The sequence below is a fragment of the Phaethon lepturus genome, unplaced genomic scaffold, assembly GCF_000687285.1.
Source record: "Phaethon lepturus isolate BGI_N335 unplaced genomic scaffold, ASM68728v1 scaffold5229, whole genome shotgun sequence".
Lineage (NCBI taxonomy): Eukaryota > Metazoa > Chordata > Aves > Phaethontiformes > Phaethontidae > Phaethon > Phaethon lepturus.
Genome location: NW_010565410.1, coordinates 39,803 through 44,992, shown reverse-complemented (window position 1 = coordinate 44,992; position 5,190 = coordinate 39,803).

Genomic DNA, 5,190 nt, shown 5'->3' with positions numbered 1-5,190 from the left:
CCACCTTATATGTATGTTTCTTGGAGTAGCCCATGCTGAACTGAAAGTCCTTGGCCACCCAGCACTGAGCAATGTTTCACGTTGGCGCTGAAGATGCAGGTTTGCTGGTGGCTTCAACACTTGGGGATGCACATGGGTTTCCTCTATTGTCCACACGTCTGCATGCAGACATCAAGAAGTTTTGCTTACTTAATCTCCATGATTTAGTGGGAAAATGCTAGAAAATCTTCTTTAGAAAAAATAATAATGAATAGAAGTTGAATAGATTATGGTTGTTTTCATGCTGTTGCTGCTGGCTGGCTTTTCCCTATTGAGACTTCACTGGAAAACATTGGAGGATTCCTGCAAGAGGCTCAGGCACCCAAACAAATTTGGACATTTAATTGTTGCAGTGGTGAGGACCTGTCAAGGGTGATGCTGGCTGCGTTCTGTGTAATCGCTGAGATCTGGAAGTGGGAGCTGGAAATCCCATAAGAATCTGGTTTCTTTAAGTACTTTGACCCTTTGGATTGGCTGTGGAGGCTCCTGGGACAGCAAAATTTATGTAAGACATTTTGCAGTGTCATCTTTTTTTTCAGTTTTAGGAAATGTTGAGGCTGGATGGAGGTCAGCAGGGGGAAAGGGATGGTTCTCTTGCATTTAGTAACTGCTGCTGCTTGTTTCTGAGGCACGTCAATTGCTTCACAAGGGAAGGCAGGATAGTATCTGCTTTCTATCTGGTAGGACAGCAACCATTTTATTCACAGAATGGTCTGAATAAAGATAAGTTACTGAATCTTGTAGAAATCTTGATGGTGAGACAAAGCCCTCTTACTAACTGAAAATAATAATGGCTTTTTGAAGCTCTCTATATAAATACTTACATATCTCTCTCTCTATGTATGTATGTATAAAAGCAAACAAACAAACAAAAAATCTCCAGACAAACACTGCACAAAGACCAGAAATCTTCCAGACTCTCACAGTTTTCATTAAAGCAAGGGGAAAGTAATACATTAAATTTTTCACACTTTTTTCAGTTGTCTAGACAGTGCTATACTGAAATAACACAGTATGTCTAGCTGAAAAGGGAATTCACTTAGGACTGTGGATCCCATGCAGACAGCAAGGGGGAATTGCTGAAAAGCTTTGGAGAATGGTGAGAACAAGCTGTCAGCTGTCCCTACTCCTCGGTGCCATCCTTGGCACCATGTCCATGGGAGGGAAGAGGAGTTCAGCTGGGATCTTCAGCACATTCAGAAAATAGAAATTATGCAGGAGAATGGGCCTCATCTCTGCTTGTCTGAAAAATAGAGAATTACCCATGTTGAAAGTAAAGTAAAACTGTGAAGGAGGGACTTCAGCTCTTATAGGTTATGTATTCACAATACTTTAAGGATCTGAAAAATGGAGAAGAATTAAGTTGTTGTTGCTTCTGTTGTCATGGGACTGTTCTCCTGGCCCTGTGCTTCCCTGCATTGCACAACAAGCACAAGATGCAACTTCTGTGTAGGGGGAAGTGTGGCAATTTGGTTGAACACTTAAATACGTCTTGATTCCTCCCATTGGACATGCAGTGGCATGCTCTTGTTGTTCTTTCCATCCTCCCCCTGCTGCCTCCCCAGGCAGGGAGACACCCAGCACTGCCAGGTGAGCCTGGGCAGAGCTGGAGCCATGTGGAAATATTCATGCTGTCCCACCTGGGTGGCTCTTGCAGCAGGAGCAAATGTGAAGACTTTGTGAAGACTGATTGTCTTCTTACAGACTATGTCCTCTCGTTACCCTGCTCACCTTCAGCCGTGGGATGAAACCTGTTCAGTTGAACACATGCAATGCAGGGAATAAAATCAGTGTAGGACGTGATGTGTTTGAATTTTAGGCATCCTAGAGTTTTGTGGATCATAGCTACGCTGTTTATTTTTAATATGGGCAGAAGATTCAGCACCATAACTCTCCCTAGCAGCACAAAGTCCATCACCTATTGCAAAATGATCTCCCAGGAGAACATTCAAGTACGACCAGAGTAGACCCTCATGTTGGGAAGCACATCTGCAGCATTGCAGTATGGGATGGTAGATGCATTCAGTGAAGAAGCACTTAAAAGCTATGCCAAATGTCTCCTCTCTGTCTGTCAGCATCATCTTAAACATGAAGCAATGTGTTTAAGCCAGTGCTTTCTGTTTGCCTTTGGGGAGCCAGGAGGTACCTCTGTGTGTGCCTGCTAAAAGCAGAGACTCAGGTCTGAGCGTTTGAGTCATCAGACATGAAATCTCTGATGATTTTACTTAGATACTGGATGATGATGACAGATTTGTCCATTGTGGAAACTTCAAAGCAGAGAACTGGCTGGGGAGGGTAAGCTGATCCCAGGATTTCCTCCAAAAGTAGGGAGTAAGAGTCCCCTGCAGCCCTGTGAAGGCTCGCAAGTGTGTTGAAAGCACTTCATGCTCAGCTGCAATAAGATTGCTGAAACAGCAAGGACAGGGTGGATTCTGAGTAACTGTCACTGGTTGCTACGCAGTCTACGATAGATTTATTTAAAGTTTTATAGGCTGTGTTTCTTAAAACTGCACAGATTTCCAGGAGATGTTGAGTTGCTGGCCATCTCCTCCCCAGAAAAATGCTTAGAAGGGCCCTTTCTCCTCTTTAACACCTAAAACGTTTCAACATTTAACAAGGCGAGCATGGGCTCTATCACTGAGGGCTCTGGGACCTCACTCCCCATGGACCCCTGGGGGCTATTCAGAGCATCGCGAGCTGCTCGCAGGAGGAGGGCTCAAGTCACAGATCATGGAGGTGAAATGACCTCCCAAAAGCTCTGCGGGGAGGCCACAGGACAGGAATAGAAACCGGGGAGCCTGACTTTCCGCCTCTTATTCTCAAGCACAATTAAAGTACAGCCTGTTCACGTGATGCAGTTGGTGACTACAGATGTGGTGGAGAGAGCAGTGGGAGGGAAGCTTTGGGCAGGCGTGGGATCAGGAGGAGTGAGAGGCAGGAGAATGGGATGAGATGGAGGCAGATGGCTGTGGATATGGAGAGGAGGGAACTTTGCAAAACCAAAGGTAGAAACGCCATGAAAAGGGTCATTACAGAAAATACTAATTTTGCTCAGTTTGGAGAATCCATAAATTATTTTAGTTCATGCTCATGGGACAACCTGTCCAGTGTCTCTAATGTGAAATCCTGTTGTCTAACATGTTTTTGGCTGTTAACGTTTTCCAATCTATTGTGTAAATAGATTCTATTTTAACATTTTGGCAAACTGCTTCCTGGGAAAAGCTGGATTCCTCCACCACTCCTCCAGGGTCCCATTGTCCGGGGTCTTATTTTTCCTTCCTGTTTCACATGAACGTGCAGAACTTTGACAATTGCACTTTGTAATCTTGAAATGTGAATGCCTTCCAAGGCTGGAAGGATTCTCTCAGTTTTTGAGATTGACCTTTGATTTCCAGTGACAGCCAGGATGGATTTCTGCAATTTTTCATGTTGCCCAGGGCCTGACATTGACTAATAGGACTGGATATTCGGCAGGAATGGCAGGAAACCCTCGGTGATGATATTTATTCATGCTGTCCATGTATAGTTTCAAAACTGTAGGGTAAGTTCCTGTTTGGGGTGAATGGAGCAGTGTTACAATAGGGGTGAACTTAGACCATTGCTCCTGAAGGCACAGAGCAGCTCTTTCATTCAGCCTCCCCTCAGATCTGTCGATCAACAGCAAGCACTCTGTGCTGCTTCAAGTATTGCAGTAGACATGCAAAATCACATGGTTTTCTGCTGAAAACCAGCAGCAATCCCATTGCATTTGCCTTTTGTTTATCTTTAAGAGAACAGCAGATTCTGCCTAGTTTTACTGGAATAGTCCCTTGCTGGTTGGAAATTACTAACTATAAAAAAAAAATGTAGCAAAGTGTAGCTCACTCTGAGAAAGGTTTCTGCAGAGCTTCTGCACTGACTGAATGGGGAGACATGCTGGGGAGACAACTCACAGGAAGCAGGGGGCATCTGGAGAAGGTAATTTTGCATTCTGGTTATGTTTTTATGGCCAACCGGGGTTGCTACCAGCATCCTCACGACTTGCTCCCTTCTGCCCTGGATGCTTGGGAAGATGTCAGAGACCATTACGGCTGTGCTACAGGGACAGCTTCTTCAGGACACCCAGGAGGGTTGGCTGTGCCCACAAAGGAAGGGTGCTAAGCACCCATGCCATGCACAGGAGGGGGACTCTATGAGGAAGGAGGAGTTTCTGGTGCAGTTTCATCTTTCCCAAAGGAGCAGAAGGGGGCTGCAGGGGAGAGGAGAGGGAGTTTTTTTGCACTGCAGTTAGTCAGAGATCTCTGAAGCCATTTGCAATTGTAGATAAATGGGGCAAATAGACCCTCACAAGCAGCTTGTCCGTAGAGCACTGGTGATATAGTAGGACCTGGTGACAGTGGGGCTCCTATTTTAAAATTCTTCATTCAGATCTCTAGCTGCCCGTGGGTATAACCTCACATGATTAAAACAAAGCTGATTTTAATAATGGATTCATTCTTCCCTCTCTTCCATGTTTGGGGCAAGGAAAGTGAATGAAATGGTTTTTTTTCTCCTGTTTGCTAGTTACCCTTTTCATTTAACCAGCTCTGGCTGAACTTAGGAGAGAGCTTGATTTTTATTTTTATGTAAGTGACGCAGTATGTGAAAACAGTCCTCGTTTACCTTAGGTTTTGTAAAAGGCTATTGCTATTGTTTACAAAACACAAATTTTTGACCAAATTTGATCTGACAATATTGTTTTCAATCCAGGATTACTTTGAACCAGCCACTCATCCTCCTTTGTCCTTCGGGGCACCGTGCTGAATTTCATAGAAGTTGAAAATTACGTTTCCATCAGTTTAAATACTCTCAGTATCCATTAGGGGCCCTAACATGGCTCATCCCTTGCACAGCAGCCCATGGGACATGTGGGATACTTGTTTGCCCTTCTCCCTCCTCTGTATCAGCTGGCAGGCAGTGGCTGGGCTGTGGATGCTGAGCCAGGAGGGAGGATGTCCTGACTGCCCCTCTGCAGTAAAACATGGGGGGCAGTGCTAGCGCAGCACCGCATTTTGCATCTCTGTGCAATGCTGTGTGACTTTCTTCTTTCTCCACAGGCTCTGGCACTGGGCATCGTCCTAGCCTTGAGAGCATGCCCACCCTAGGAGCTAGCCCTCCCAGGAAGGTCCCTAA